At 42.9% G+C, this 16,448-nt stretch overlaps 1 protein-coding gene across 1 annotated transcript in view; it reads left to right on the top strand.

Moving 5' to 3' along the window:
• LOC134482580 (uncharacterized) overlaps positions 1–16,448 on the top strand; it is a 215,692-nt gene that overhangs the window by 176,322 nt on the left and 22,922 nt on the right. The window lies entirely within an intron of this gene.

The following is a 16,448-nucleotide window of genomic DNA, read 5'->3' as shown; positions in this document are numbered from 1 at the left end:
GACCCTCACAGCTCTTTTCTATACCCAGCCCTTTAGTCGGACATGGCATGCTTGTCTTTTGACAGATTTCTTTTCTTCTTTGAGTAGCAGTTGCCTTAAGATCACCTGAAAAAATATGAGGTTGTGTAGGAAAACAGGTCTCCTTGCCCAAGGGTTGCTCACGACAGCGGAGGAGTCTTGACAGGCCCCTGAAGAGCCTGTGTGCAACAGTTTTCTCTCCCTCCACTTGGGTGGTGTTATCAGCTATTCTGTCAAGTCGTGCCTGCCCCATCCTTCTGGGTTTCTAGTTTTGTTCAGCCCCACTTGCAGGCTTGCCATGTCTTGCCTTCCTTCTTTAAAGGAAACATTTCTACAAAATAGCAAGACAGCTGTTGCATTTCAACTTTCTCCTGACTTCCAATGGCTTCCACCGAGGAACGGAAGGGGGCCTACGTGTTCTCACTGACTGCAGGTGATGCTTTGACCAAATGTGACAGCAGGGCATCGGATCTTTAGTGTGAAATGCCTGGGTCTCCACCATCATCAATTTCCCATCGTCCTTCTTTCATTTCCCACTACTTGATAAAACAAGCAAATTAAGGAACAAGGAAAGTTAAGGCTTATTTCAGACAAGTCCAGGTTGTCCACCATTTTGAGGGAGTCAAGACAGCAGGAACTGGAAGCAGCTGGTCCACCCAGTCAAGGGCGGAGAGAGAATGAATGCTCATACGCTTGCACTCAATTCACTTCTTCTTTTTATGCTTCCCAGAACCTAAAGCCAAGGAATGGCAGCATGATTTTAGCCTAGGTCCTTCAACATCAATTAACATAACCAAGGAACCCTGTCTCTTCTGAAGTCCACAGGCCAACCTGATTGAAACAATCCTTCATTAAGATTCTCTTCCAAATGGATGGAATTGGAAAATATCATCCTGAGTGAGGTAACCCAATCACAGAAAAACACACATGGTATGCACTCATTGATAAGTGGATATTAGCCCAAATGCTTGAATTACCCTAGATGCACAGAACACATGAAACTCAAGAAGGATGACCAAAATGGGAATGCTTCACTCTTTCTTTAAAAGGGGAACAAGAATACCCTTGGGAGGGAATAGGGAGGCAAAGTTTAGAAGAGAGGCAGAAGGAACACCCATTCAGATTCTGCCCCACATGTGGCCCATACATATACAGCCACCAAACTAGAAAATGGATGAAGCAAAGAAGTGCAGGCTGACAGGAACCGGATGTAGATCTCTTCTGAGAGACACAGCCAGAATACAGCAAATACATAGGCGAATGCCAGGAGCAAACCACGGAACTGAGAACGGGACCCCCATTGAAGGATTCAGAGAAAGGACTAAAAGAGCTTGAAGGTGCTTGAGACCCCATATGAACAACAATGTCAAGCAACCAGAGCTTCTAGGGACTAAGCCACTACCCAAAGACTATACATGGACTGACCCTGGGCTCCAACAGCATAGGTAGCAATGAATAGCCTAGTAAGGGCACCAGTGGAAGGGGAAGCCCTTGGTCCTGCCAAGAGTGAACCCCGAGTGAACGTGATTCTTGCGGGGAGGGCGGTAATGGGGGGAGGATGGGAAGGGGAACACCCATACAGAAAGGGAGCGGGAGAGGTTAGGGGGATGTTGGCCTGGAAACTGGGAAAGGGAATAACAATTGAAATGTAAGTAAGAAATAGCCGAGTTAATAAAGATGGAAAAAAAAGATTCTGTTCCTATCGTCCTCACAGTACCAAGGCCACACGCTAGAGCAGCAGTTCACAACCTGTGGGGTGTGACCCCTTGGGGGTCACATGACCCTACCACAGGGCTTTCCTAAAACTACTGGAAAACACAGATATTTACATTATGACTTATAACAGTAGCAAAATCACAGGTTATGAAGTAGCAACAAAGATGGTTTTGTGGTTGGGGGTTACCACAGCGTGAGGCACTGTATCAATCAAAGGGTCACAGCATTAGGAAGGCTGGGAGACACTGCTCTAGGCTTTGGTTACACTGGTGCCACACTCCCTTTCTGTATCACTTAGGGTAAATAGTGAGCTGTCAAGGGGATACAAGGACTCTGGCTTAAGTCTGACAGATATTTATTTTTTACCAGCACAGAACTAGTCAGTGGATCCTATTCCCTGAAATCATTCAGGACCCATGAGTGAAGACATCTTGACCAGACAGCCCCATGGCTTTAGAAACAGAAAATAAAAAAATCAGTAGTGATTCAAAAGCAACTTGTTCAGAGGACGAACTGGCAGGTAGATGGACCGATTCCACTCACTCTGTTTGGTGAGAGCTGAAGTGTGTAAGTTTGCCTAGCTGCAAAGAAGGCTAAAAAGTACCTCAGGCAGTCTACCTCATCCCTGAAAAGGATGAGCTGACATATGGGGAGAATAATCAATAATACCTCACATCAGTATATTCTAATTCCCGTGCAGTACATGGCAGCCACTGTACTGTGGTTCTCAGGGCTTTATATCATTACATTTTTCGGTAGCTTCCAATTCATAGCTGGTTTAAGTCCTCCTTTATATGTGTATTATTTATACATTACATATAATGCATTGCATGCTATATGTTATAGATCTTACACATAATTAGCAAACATTTGTATCTTGTAATTTATTTATGAATGTGTGTGTGTGTATGTGTGTGTGTGTGTGTGTGTGTGTGTGTGTGTGTGTGTGTGTAGTATAGTCATGAGTGCACACGTCTACCAAGGCCAGTGGTGTCCAGTTGGGAGACACCTGACATGGATGCTGGGAACCAAACTCAGGTTCTTTGTAAGAACAGTACATAGGTAACCACTGAGCCATCTCTCCAGTCTTTATATCCTATGATTTTGTTGTTGACTACACCTAGCTTGACTTTGGGGGATGTCCTACTGTCGAATTTCTCATTCTGTGCAGTGGTATGTGTGCCTAATTTCCTACAGTGTCACACATGGAAACACATCTGATTAGCAAAGCTTTCAGGTTTTGCTGAGTTTTTCAAAACAAAACACTATCTCATTTTTACTTGAATTTTTCTATGTTCAAAAACTTCACCTTTCCTTATAAATATTTTTACTTCTTCTTTTAACACTGCCTTGAGAAAGCACCTCTTTTTTTTTTTCAAGTTTGTTAAATTCTGAGAAACATAACATAGTAGCCCAATGCAAAAGGATGTAGTTTCTCACGCAGGTCCTTTTCACCTCTTCTGCATTTCTTCCCCCTTCCCCTCCACATCCAGACACCCCAAAAACCAAAGCCTTGGGAGAAATGTATAGGGGCTTTCTAAGAAAATGTGTCTGGTTATGCAGGCTCAGGAAATTCCTTAGGTATTAGCAAAACTTTATTATGGTGGTACCTTTTCTTGAGACGGGTCTCATGTAGCCCAAGTTGTTTTCAAACTGTGGCCAAAGATGAGTTTGAACTCATGACCTTCCTGCTTCCACATTCCAAGCACCGAAATTATACACACGGGCAGATTCATGGGATGCTAAGAATTGAAACAAGGTGAAAGTCATGAATGTTAGGTAAGCTAGTTAGGTAAATTGAGTTATATCCCTAACTGACCTAAATCTGTAGAAATAAGGGTCCTGGACAATGAGGTTTCGAGGAGGAAGACAGGGTGAGACAAAAGAAAACATAAGCAATACTGAGGGCCAGGAGACCTTGCACAAGCTTGTGCCAGTCTTTAAGAGATGGCTCTGTCTGGAGTTCTCTAGTTCCATCAGCCCTGATGCTGTTTTCCTTCAAGACAACTGGGACCCAATCATACCACTGGCCTCATGAGAACACCACTCCCCTTGCCATGCCGAATCTTAGAAAAATGGAATTTCCTAGTTTTTCTACGCCCTTCTTGCTCCCATGATGGGCCACTTGGATGAGTCTCAGCTTTCATTAATTTTTCAAAAGCAGCTAGTCGTCTACATGTGTGAGTACACGTGTTCACAGATCCAGGGACAGCGCTGCCAATTTCTTCCATGGATCTAGAATTCTAGGCTCCCCCAAGAGCTCTCTCGTCAGCTGTCTCTCTGTGGGGGTGTGTAAAGCGGATGACTTCCAGCAGCTGGACCAACCCCAGCAGGAAGTGGGACACCTGTGTCCTGCTATGTCACATGCACATTGGGATTCCCCCCAGTTAGCTTGGTGGAGGGAGCACCATAGTGCCTGTGAATTTTTGCAGTAAAAGTTCCTTACCTTCACAGAAATGGAATGAGTAGGTGTTAGGATCAAAGGCCTGCCTGGCTCTCCTCCTGCTGCCAGGTGTAGAGAGAGATGTCTGGCAGAACCTGGTTTCATTTTTTTTTTTTTTAATGCTATCAAGGCACTTGAGCAATGTAAGAGGATGAGAGGAGTCTCATTTCACTTCCTCTAGGGCATGTGTTGGGGTGGAGGGGAGTGAGCATTGACATGGAGAATCTCTTGAGGTGATTCTTGGTCTGAAGAGCAGACTTGTCGACGAGAAGTGATATAAGTGGAGCAGGCTTACGAGGTTCGTGCTTCATATGGATGAGTGCCGGAAACCAGACACGCTATTAAGTCAGATGTCTTATTCTGCAAAACCTGGCGAATGCATTCTCATGACCAAAACTTAAAACAATATAAACCACGCTTTTTTTATGTGACTTGAAAGTTGGCAGGTTATCATTTGCCAGAGAAGCCCTCCGCATCCAACCCCCTGTCTCACCTCTAGCTCTACAACAGGACACCTGCTGCACTCACCCGTCTCACTGCTTTATCCTGGCCCCCGACTCCAGCAAGTACTTCCTGGGAACCCAAGGTTGCTCCAGTCAGAGAGGCAAGCAGGCCAAGTGCAGATCTTTACTTCTCTCTCCATTCTCCAAGACCAACAACCTAGTCTCATCCTTGACTCTGGAATAGACTACCTACTAAGACTTCTTCTTACTCACTGCCCACAATTCCCAGAACACTAAGTAGATCTACAAGAAACAGCCTGCTTTCCTCCCTCCCGTGGATCCTTTCACTCTTCCCTAGAATATCCCTATTCCTAAGTGTCAACTCCCAATACCTAGAACACATTTTACCTGGAATTCCCACTGGCCACACCTATCAGGATCTAAGAATATCCTACCAAGCAATCCGCAGACTCCACTCTCTCCTAAGAACAAGAGAAGGGAAACAAAACCAAGGAACAAAATAGCCACTTAGCAAAAACAAGACAAGGTACTGGCGGCTAGAATTACAATTTTCCAAATTCCAGATGCCTCAAAACCATCATAAAAGCAGTATCAATAACAGCCAATGTATCTCCACTAAAGCCCAGCAACCCTACTGCAGTAGACCCTGAGTATTGCAAAATAACTGATACGTGATAAAAGGCCTTAAAATAGCTGTTACAATTATGATAGAAGTCCTTCCAGAGGAAATGAATAAATCCCTTAAAGAAATCTATAAAAACAAACCATGGAAGGAAATAAATAAAACAGTTCAAGGCCTGAAAGTGAAAATAGAGTCAATAAAGAAAACCCAAATGGAGGAAAATTTGAGAATGAACAACTTAGGATCTTGAGCAGAAGCTTCAGAGGCGAGCTTCACCAATAGCACACAAGAGATGGAAAAGAGAGTCTTAGGCATTGAGTACCAAATAGAAAGAAATGGCTACACCAGCCAAAGAACATGTTAAATCTTAAAAAGTGGGGTTGGGGATTTGGTAGAGCGCTTGCCTAGCAAGCGCAAGGCCCTGGGTTCGGTCCCCAGCTCCAAAAAAAAAAAAAAAAATCTTAAAAAGTATCCTGGTACAAATATAAAGGAAATCTGGGACACCGGGAAAAGGTCAAATCTAAGAATAACAGGAATAGGAGAAGGAGGGGCCTTCTTTCTGTGCCTGGGTCAAAGGCACAGAAAATATTTTCATTAAACCATAGAAGAAAACTTCTCTAGCACATAGAAGGAGATACCTATCAAAACGAAAGAAGCAGAAAGCATTCTTCCCGGTATGCTGAGCAGGTTTCTGAGTGTGCACACCCTGTGTCAGGCAGTGTTTCTACTATACCTACACCACACAGTTCCCTATCCAAAATTCACATTAAAAAGAGAATTGGGGGCATATGTGAAGGGGTTAAAAGTCCAAGAAAGGCACAAGAGCGAGGGCATTTAACTTAGCTTAAAAAAATACACTTATTTCTAGCAATGAAAAAGGACAGGATAGAAATAAGAGGAGGAGGAAGGGAGCGAGAAGAGGAAGAAGATGAGGAGGAAGAGTAGCTAGATCAGTATGCTGGGAAGAATGAGTTGTCTACTTACCTGCTCCACAAATGAAGCCCTGTGATTGGAGAGCTTCTTCGTCTTGAGAAGTAAATGCCATGCTGTATTCCGGGTAGGCCATGCTGGGCTTTGCATGGCTGGGTGAGCGGTGGTGTGACACAGTTCCTGTCCCCTGAAGCATTGGGGGATATAAAGCCACACCAGGAAGGTTGTTAAGGTAGAGCAGGTCGAGACCCAGACGCTTGGAGACTCAGTGGCCATACACCTGAAGCAACTCCTGACTCGGAACATGTGCCATGCTTCTCACATAAAAGAGACATGACCCGTGGTCACGTAAGCTCAAGGCAGAGTTCACCATGCTAATGAGTTACCTAGAGGCCTGGAGGGCTTAGTCAATAAATTTCCCTTCCCAGACATTCCTCCCTGGGAAATGTATTTAATCTCAGGCCCACCTTGTGGAGTGGGGTATGTATCCCACTTTTATGAATCCATTTTCTGCCACGACAGCAAACTGTTTGGAACTACAGACTGTATCTTTCACCAAGATCCTCCTTGGGGAGCTATGAGGACCTTTGCCTATAGAACCATAGCTTAATCTCCTGTAGAAGGCCTCTCTGTGCTCTTAGCCACAACCAACACCAAGACAACTGTCATCAAGCTAAGGACAATCATCTCTGCTGGGACTAGCCATAGTTCACTCCCTCTTCCCCCAACCCAGGGCTATATGCTGCTCTCAGCTTAAGGGCTTCTATCTCCATTCTCTGATCTTCTGTGACTCCCAGCGGTGCCTGGATGTCCAAGAGCCTGAGAACCCAATGGCCCTGGCCCCAGGACCCCCCAAACCAGATCTGGCTTTCCCACACCTCAGACTGTGCTTTCCTACCTTTGGAGTGGTGTGTTGGCAGTTACCTATGGCCCATTACCCACCTGGCATTCTGCCTCTCCAAGTGGCAGAACAGACGCAGGCCCTCAACCCAACAGAGCATCACCAGGCCTTGATCCCATGACCCTCACATGTGCTGATGGTTGCTATTGCCACCCCCCTCCAGTTGATCTGCTGTCTTTACTACTCTACTTCCAGTCTTCCTTTCTTGGAATATACTTTCTCCACTACTCAGAGCTAATCATGATATAACACATGATACAGATGTGGTTTTCAGGAGTGAGGAATGCGGAAGACAAGGAGCGGGCCTTCCCCTTGGCCTTTAGGGTCATTAGAAGGAGAGTACATGAAGCTATAGAATTGCTAAGATAAGGAATGAAGAGTAGAGAGTTAGAAGATGATGTGGAAGCATATAAAAGTTAGTTCTCTGTTTTTCTAGCTGATTGAAGAATCGAAGATGACAATGCCTGGGAAGACATTAGAGAGAGCTGTTTTTACTGTTTAACTTACATAAATTCAAAACCTTATAAGGGATCATTTTAACTTTAGTAGTCTGTCATTGTTCTATTCTTCCATGGAAGCAGTTACTCAAGACTGCTGTCTGCTGTACAGAAAACTGGAAGGGGTGTGGCCAGCTGCCCATAAAGAGCAGACTGTGTAAACCTATAAGGAAAGGCACTTTTTGCTTTGTGCTTGGTTCGTTCCTAAGGAAACGGGTGCTGAGAGTGTTGATCCGGGACTCATAGAGTTTATGTAAATCTAAGAATTCTTGATAATTATTAACAATGATCGAAGCCTTCATGTTGTAGCTTTAGCAAATAACAAAGTGGGTTTAGGCTCTCTGGTGGGAAGAAGGCAACGGCATGAGAGGGGAAAAGGCCAAAGGGTGAGAAGGAAGAAGGAATTAAGCTAAAGAATGAAGCACCCTCATAGAGGCAGAGGGGGAGAGAGGAAGGGATGGGGGTTTGTGGAGGAGAAACTGGGAAGGGGGATAACATTTGAAACGTACATAAATAAAATAACCAATAAAAATGGAAGAAAGCGGAAGAATCAAGCTATCAAGCAATTAAACTGAAGTTGAAGAATAAAGAATTCTAAGAATCATCAGGGAGCAGCTTACATCTGCTACTGACTCTGAGTCATTATTGATTCAGCCCCATTCCCATTCCTGCCTTTCTCAGGACCCTCCTCACACTGAGGCAGGATCTCAGCAGGGCCTCAGGCAGAGCAGACATTATCCTTAGGGATGTAAAAAAACCAGGGTGCTTGTAACAGGCTTTTACAGAACGGGGTGGGTGGTTAACTAGAAACTTAACCAGAATACAAAGTGATGGGGGAAGTTATGGTTGCCCATTTGCTTCACAAATGCGCCTTAAAATGTAGGTACCTTCTCATGAACTCACTATGGTTGTGACTATGTTCATAAAATCAGCACAAGTTCAATGCAAATAGACCAGTCATAGTTTTAGCAGGCAGCACTGGTTGAATTAGGGGGTTACAGGAGAAAAGTGTGTCAGCGGTAGGTTGGGATGAGGTGCAGTGGAATGTGAAGGTGGGAGGGTGACATGTTGGGAGATAGCTGGGACAGATGGAAGGAGAGAGGCGGGTTGTGGGTATGGTCAACATACGTTGTATACATGCATACAATTGCCAAAGAATACAAAAATAGGAAATAAAAAGATAGAAGCGTACAGCCAAGTGGTGGTGGCACACACCTCTAATCCCAGCATTCAGGAGCAGGCAGATCTCTGTGAGTTAAAGGCCAGCCTGGTCTTCAGAGCAAGTTCCAGGACAGCCAAGGCAACACAGAGAAACAATCCCTGTCTTGGAAAACCAAAGGATGAAGAAGAAGATGAAGAAAAAGAAGAGAAAGAAGAGGAAGAAGAGGAAGAGGAAGGAGAGGTGGTGGTGGTGGAGGAGGAGGAGGAAGAAGAAAAAGTGGCATGCAAATACAAAATAAGAGACAGTGCCAGATAAATTCCCCTTGGTAAATAATAATTGAAACAGTAAACACAGAGAACCAAGAAAGAATGTTAAAAGTTGCAATGGAAAAAGACCAAGTAACATATAAAGGCAGACCTACTGAAAGAACACTCATCTTTTCATGGAGACCATAAAAGCCAGAAGGGCATGGAAAGATTTTATAGAGACTCTAGGAGCCCACAGATGCTAGTGCAGACTTCTATACTCAGCAAAACATTCAATCACAATATGTGGAGAAAATAAGACATTCTATGAAAAAAATAAATTTAAGCAGCATTTATCTACAAATCTAGCCTTACAGCCAGTGCTATAAGACAACGCTGAAAATGCAAGAAATAAATAATCCCAGCCCTGGAATCAACAAGCACTACTCATTGATCTCTCCTAGCAACAGTGGTCTCAATTACCCAATAAAAGACACATAATAACAGTGTGTGAAACTGTTACATAAGCTGAAAATAGCAGGATGTGAAAACAGGATCCATCTTTCTACTGTATCCATGAAACCCACCTTAACATCAAGGGTAAAGGGATGGAAAGATATTTCAAGCAAATGGACCTAAGGAGCAAGCCAACGTAGCCATTTTAACATCTGACAAAATAGACCAAACTCAAGACTAATCATAAGAGATAGGGAAGGACACCATATGCTGATCAAAGGAAAAATCCAATAAGGGGGATGTTGCTGTTCTTGACATGTATCCACCAAACATGGTCACCCAAGTTCGTAAAGGAAACAGCTTAAATCACATATTGACCCTCACACACTGATAGTGAGAGACTTCAATATCCAACAGACACCATTATAAACCAAATAGACCTAACAGCATTTACAGAACATTTCACCCGAACACAAAAGAGTGCACCTTCTTCTCAGAACCTCGCAGAACTTCCTCCAAAACTGACCACATACTCAGACACAAAGCGAGTCTCGACAGACAAAGGAAAATTGAAATAACACCTCGCATCTTATCTGACTACAACGGATTAAAGCTGGATACCAATACCAGCAGACATGACAGAAAGCTTACAAAATCATGGAAAGTGAACAACTCTCTACTAAGTGAAAAAAAAAAGGGTCAAGACAGAAATTAAGAATGCGAAAACTTTCTGGAATTGAATGAAATTGAGTATGCACCACACCCAAACGTACGGAGACACAGTGAAGGCTGTTCGAAGACGCAAGTTCATAGCGCTAAGTGCGTTCATAAAAACAATTCTAGCAATCTCATGTGAGTGACAACGACCATCTGAAAGCTCTAGAGCAAAATGAAGAAATTGCACCTAAAAGGAATAGGCCGAAAGAAAGAACCAAACTCAGGGCTGAAGTCAGTAAAAATACAAACAAATAAAACAATACAAAGAAAGAGACAAAGAATTGGTTCTTTGAGGAAAGACTGACAAACTCTTATCCAGATAACTAAAAGGCATAGAGAGAAGATCCAAGTTAACAAAATAGCGTAAGTGGGATTTGAGGTTTCCAACGCTCAAAGTTTTCCCACTAGCTCTCCCTCTGCCCCCAATGTGCAGATAAAAGGTGACCTCCCAGCTACTGCTCCATTATCATGTCTGCCTGCTCCCATGCTCCTACAGTGGTGGCCACAGACTCACCCTCCAACACTTACCCTTAGGCAAGCCCCTAATTAAAGGTTTTCTTTTATAAGTTGTCTTGGTCACGGTGTCTCTGCAGCAATAGACCAGCGAGTAAGACATTTACTGTCCCCCTGGAAGCATGAAGCTATTGGGTTTGTCAAACTCAGTAGCAGAACCTATACTAATTCTATACAGATGTACGATGGGTGTAAGTGGTGTGTGTGTGTGTGCGTGTGTGTGCGCGCGCGCGCACATGCATGTGTGCACACGTCTATGTCTACGTGTGTGCATACTTGCATACACATGTGGAAGCCATGGGTCCTTGTTCGGTGCTTTTCACTCCGTCCTATTTTTTGAGACAGGGCTTCCCTTTGAACTTGCTCCTGTACCTGGCCTTCTCTTTGTGCTGGGGATCTGAACTGAGGTCCCCGTATTATGTGGCAGAAGCTTTACTGACAGAACCACCACTCCCATCTTTACTCTGCTTTATTTCCACGCGTAGTATAATATAGGAAAGAAATGTTTCCCAAGAGCTGAATGGTATTGGCCAAGAGAATAGATGTCCCAAGTATGGTTTCTATGTGTCAACAACTGAACGTACTGTGCAAGACGTGTTCCGTACACCTTTAATGATTCATAATTAGGACACCAGTACTGGAAATGAACTTAGTGTTGCTAAGGCCATGAAGCCCAGGGCAGCGAGTTCACAGATTTAAAAAAATGTTTAAGGAGCTTGAGTACATAAAGAAAATATGCTCTTAATGGTAACTATTGATTTACTGTTCAATTTTTTTTTTCGGAGCTGGGGACCGAACCCAGGGCCTTGCGCTTGCTAGGCAAGTGCTCTACCACTGAGCCAAATCCCCAACCCCGATTTACTGTTCAATTAATAATCATTTTTAGTTTGGTCAACAAATGGTATTCTTTAAAAGGCAGCATTTCCTTAAATAATTGCATATTGGCACAGGTAATAACAATTTTTTATAAACTTAATCCATCTATGTTTTCAAACATTTAACATTTATCAAAATCTAATAAAAAGTCTCTCAAATGTAATTGATATAAAATCATAACTCGTGAATGCTATGAACCCCGTAAGACAAACATTAAACAGTTCACAAAATTAATTAAAGCTATTAGACCAAAGGATTATAGTAAAGGTGGAAGATTTCTCTTTATTCCTGGGATTTACATTTCCAGCGTTTTATTTTCTACATCTCCTGGGTGCTGCTGATAATCATTGGCTAATACTTGCTTAGGGTTTTAGCACCATGACTAAACGTAAAGGAAAATGAAGCTCACCTTGGGCCAACTGGCTTTCCTGGTTCCTGGGTGGAAACCACCAGTCTATATCCTACACCACGAAGCACTTGAAATGCTGCCATTGGTCACAGGTTTGGCCTGTTGTGTGAATCACTCTCACTTGCACTCTCCGGCTGCTTATTTGATGACGAATCTTACTGTTTGTAATCTTTCTGCTTTAGTGTATCCCAACTGCACCCATTATAAGTCATAAGTGCTGTAATCACCACTGGGTATTCCTGGTTTCTTTTCTTCACAGAGTTTGCTAAAATTGTGTTAAGAAATTCCTGGTTCGTTTTCTTCACAGAGTCATATGTAGAACTGTATGACTGGATCCTTATGCCAACTGGTCCAGGAAGGGAGCTAAGGGCTTTGGTATTAACACGAAGCAAGGCAAGTTTGCTTTAAATTGGATTAAGCCACTTTTCTCTTAACCATTATATGTGCAGCCTTCTCCTGATACTAGCTGCAGGACTGTGGGTCACCTTGTGACATGGTAAGGACCCTGTCTGTCTTAAACATTCAGTCAATGACACCTATATAGATATCAAATCTGAGAAAATTCAATGACATTCAGAACTTCTCCTAGAACAAGCAAGGAAAATGATTTTTTTCTGCAGATGTAAGCATTCATTCATTCCTTCAGAAAGGATATCCCTTTAGTTTGTAGTTTTATTGGCCTGATGACTTTAATCAAGTCTGAACTTTAATTAATGTTCCTTCTCCCAATGGCTATAACTATTCTATCTTTTCTATAACCCTTTGAACAAATTCCGTGTTTCTTCTGACTGTCTCTTCAATATATATACTCAAATACAGATGTGCATATGGAATATAGAATTCCTACCAGGAATACCAAAATTAAAAAAAGTTAACAATGCTAAATACCTACAAAGATGAAGAATAATCAAATTCTGATGTTGCTGGTGCAAACTGAAATTGAAGCAATGACTTTAGAAGACTATTTGCTGGTGGTATTCACTTAAACTAACCAACTCAAACCCTACTACCTATTCCCTGCTATATAGCAAGCAGAAATCTATAGCAGGCATACCGAAAAGCAAATCTACTTATAATAGTTCCTGAGTGGGAAACAACTAAATTCCCATCTGTACATTTTATGAATTCCATTGTAAGTAGACAAAGAAAATTTATTCATTAACTCAAAAATGAACTATTGGTATGTAACAAAAGGCCAGTGGATTTTATAGACATGACATTGAAAACAAGCAGTCAAGTCTAAAGACTACATATTGGCAGCAATAGTAACTGTGATGTCTTTGCAAAGAAGAAATTTATGTATTGGAGATATTTATACACAGCAATATCTTCTCACTATAATTTTACTTTCCCAGCTCCCAATTGTTTGAAGTCAGCACCCTTTAAAAATATTGGATAAAAATCCTCAAATAAACAAATTTAAAATTTTAAGCTATAGAATGGGTTTCAGCATTATGACATCTTGTGTTGTCCCACTATGTGGGAAATGAATTATCTGTTTGTCCAACCTCTGCATGGCTTGCCACGAGGCAGATAAAGAAAGAGATAACATTTACGCAATTTTATTATAGTGTAATACTATATGAATGTGTTATTATATGTATGTACTATATATGTTTTACTATACACACTCTGAGTGCTCTGTTTTATTATTTCTCATTGTGTCTAATTTATAAAATAATCTTTATCACAGACACATGTAGAAAAACAGTACCATAACTATGTGTTTCAGCATTCTTTGTGGTTTCAAGTATCAGCTTGGGCTACAAAAAGAGGGTGGGTAGTATGTGTTCATGTGAGCAGTGATCACACATGTATGTATTTACGCATGTATAATTTAGTGACTTACATTCTTTATACATGTAAAATTTCACATATGAGTAGCAAGAGATGTTGGAAAAAAATGGCGTCTTGTTGTGGTTTGCCCTGGAGCTATCTATATTTTGATGCTAATTCCACTGCCCCAAGGACAGCTGCCTAGTCAGGACTCAGGACTCAGGTGACTTCACCAGAACCTTCTCTGCATTGAATTTGAAAAGTACATGTGAGGGGCAGGTACAGGATAGAAGGAGGCCTGTCATTGGAGGAGAAGGAAGGATGGGAGGGAGAGAAGTTTGAAGGAAAGGAGGAGACTGGAACGGAAAGGAGGAAGAGGCAGGAGGAGAGGGAGAGAAGCCGTGGCAGGACAATATGGCGGGTGATGTTAAGATTCTGTTCTGTGTATTCACAGGTTGTTACGAATGTTTTTAAGGTATGGATGTGTATTGGGCTTTGTATGTTTAGGTGGGCAATTATATCTTATCAATCGGGCCAAAGGCTATTGTGTTGTGTGTTCTCTCATGTGTAGATTTAAGTGTAATGGAGTGTAGGGCGGCTGATCTGGGCTGCCGTGGAGTTGGGATGTGTGTTTCTGGCATGGAAACCTGCCTTGGGAACTAGATAGGTAGAGAGATTGCTGACGGCTCAGAGAGAGGCCTTCGGCAGTGTGATAGGGGATGGAGCAGAGCGGGTGAGACGCTTTGCTGACTGAGAATTAAGATATCCAGCAGACATCTTGGGGCGCCGCAGTGCCGGACCTAGTGGGGATAAAAGACAACCATACTTTTTAAATTTTTTATATCTTACTACAACAGCATCTCCCACGATGTGCAAACCGGGCAGATTTCTCAAGCGTCGGAAAGAGGCTTCTGATGTCTGATGTGAGACTTTCTGTACCAACGATGTCTGTAAACGGTCGTCACCCAACAAGTCAGCATATTCTTGCCTCATGCCTGTGCTGTACCAGCCACCGTGCTGGTGAAGAAAATCCTCGAGGATGATTTCCTTTCAGGGCTTTTGGTGTGCGTTTCCTCATGCAGTATGAGGAGAGAAAATGAACCTGTGTACTTTGAGGATACAGTTGTACCTTGCCCTTGAGGGCAAGATTGGGTTTGTATCTAGTACTTTGTGAGTTATTTCCCATCTGAACATTTGAGGGTCTTCTTATGAGAAGCAAGAGGAATGACTTTTGTAGGGATGGTTCTTGATGCTAAGGTCCTGTTCCCTATTGGTTCTTGATGTCAGTAACGAAAGCCTTGGGTCTATTGCTAGGTGGAAGGTACAGGAGGGACTTCTGGGTCCCTGGAGGAGAAGAGAGACCCAAAGAAGGAGAGGTGTTTTTGTCATGCTTTGGAGGGAGAAGAATACAGCAGTCATATGAGGTCTTGGGAGGAGCTGGGTTTGTGGCCACTAATATAGGTGGTGGTCAGGGATGTTTGGCAGGGGCTAGATGGGACTAGCCACTGAAGTTCGGGGCAAGTGAGAGGCACACAGCTAAGAGTATTGATAAGGGCATACTTAACGAGGTGGGAGATAGTAGCACCCTGAAATTGTGCCAAGAAGGCAAATTGAAAAGGAACTACTGTGTCTGTGTCTTTTATCTGAGAATTCAAGGGAAGCCAAGTAGGAGCTGGTAGGGTGGCCACTTCCCAGAGCAAAGGCAGTAGCACAAAGCTACATGCAACAGGCTTCAGCTATCATAGCCTTAAAGTATAGAGCTTGGTAGCACAGGCCTGAGATCCCAGCTATTTGAAAGTCAAGGCAGGAGGCAGAAGTTCAAAGCCTATGCAGGAAAAAGGGTGAATTAAAAGCTAGGCATCACCATGACATACAACTTTAACCCCAGCACTTGGGAGGCAGAGGTAGCAGATCCCAGCCTGGCCTACATAGTCAGTTCTAGGACAGTCAGAGCTACAAAGTGGGACTGTTCTTTTTAAAAAACAAAACAAAAGATAAAGAGAGAAGAAAAGTGTAACTTTTAAAGCAAAAAACAAAAAGAGAGAGTTCAAAGCCAGCCTAGACAACTTTGTAAATGAGGAAGAGGAGGAAGAGGAGGAGGAGGAAGAGGAAGAGAAAGAGAAGGAGGGGGAGGAAGAGGAGAAGTTAGAGGAGGAGGAGGAGGAGGAGAGGAGGAGGAGGAGGAGGAGGAGGAGGAGGAGGAGGAGGAGGAAGAAAAGCAAAAACACTACTAAAGGAGTCAGGTGCCTGCTGTGGAGATCTTGAGGGTTGCTAGTTATGATCTTGCCTGCTTAATTCCTTTCACGCTAGTGTTGCAAAATATTGATAACCTCCATTTGGGTCTTAATTTTGGGGGAGGGGCAAGAGAGGAAAATAATAGATCGATTTCATGCAAAATGTTGATGTTTCTATCGGCTGGACTTTGTACAACGGAGAAAGCTTATGCCCTGAGGATATTATGGAAGTGATTCACAAAAGTTTGTTTACTAACACTGCCCTGGCTATTTCTAGTCTAAATTTGGATTGAGAAAAAGTGCTTTGAGCCAGGCTTGTTTGCTGATGCCTTCTGTATCAGCCCTTGGGAGGCTGAGAAAGAGGACTAGACATTTGAGGCTAAACCTACATAGCGAGACCTTCTCTCGATGTAAAATTAAAGACACTTTGCTCCTGTTTTTAGAGCTATTGATCTTTGGTCTAGTATTT

Source organism: Rattus norvegicus, chromosome 1, assembly GCF_021556685.1.
Source record: "Rattus norvegicus strain SHRSP/BbbUtx chromosome 1, alternate assembly SHRSP_T2T, whole genome shotgun sequence".
Taxonomy (NCBI): Eukaryota; Metazoa; Chordata; class Mammalia; order Rodentia; family Muridae; genus Rattus; species Rattus norvegicus.
Note: the sequence above shows the minus strand (reverse complement) of the source record. Positions and strands in the feature narration are given on the sequence as shown.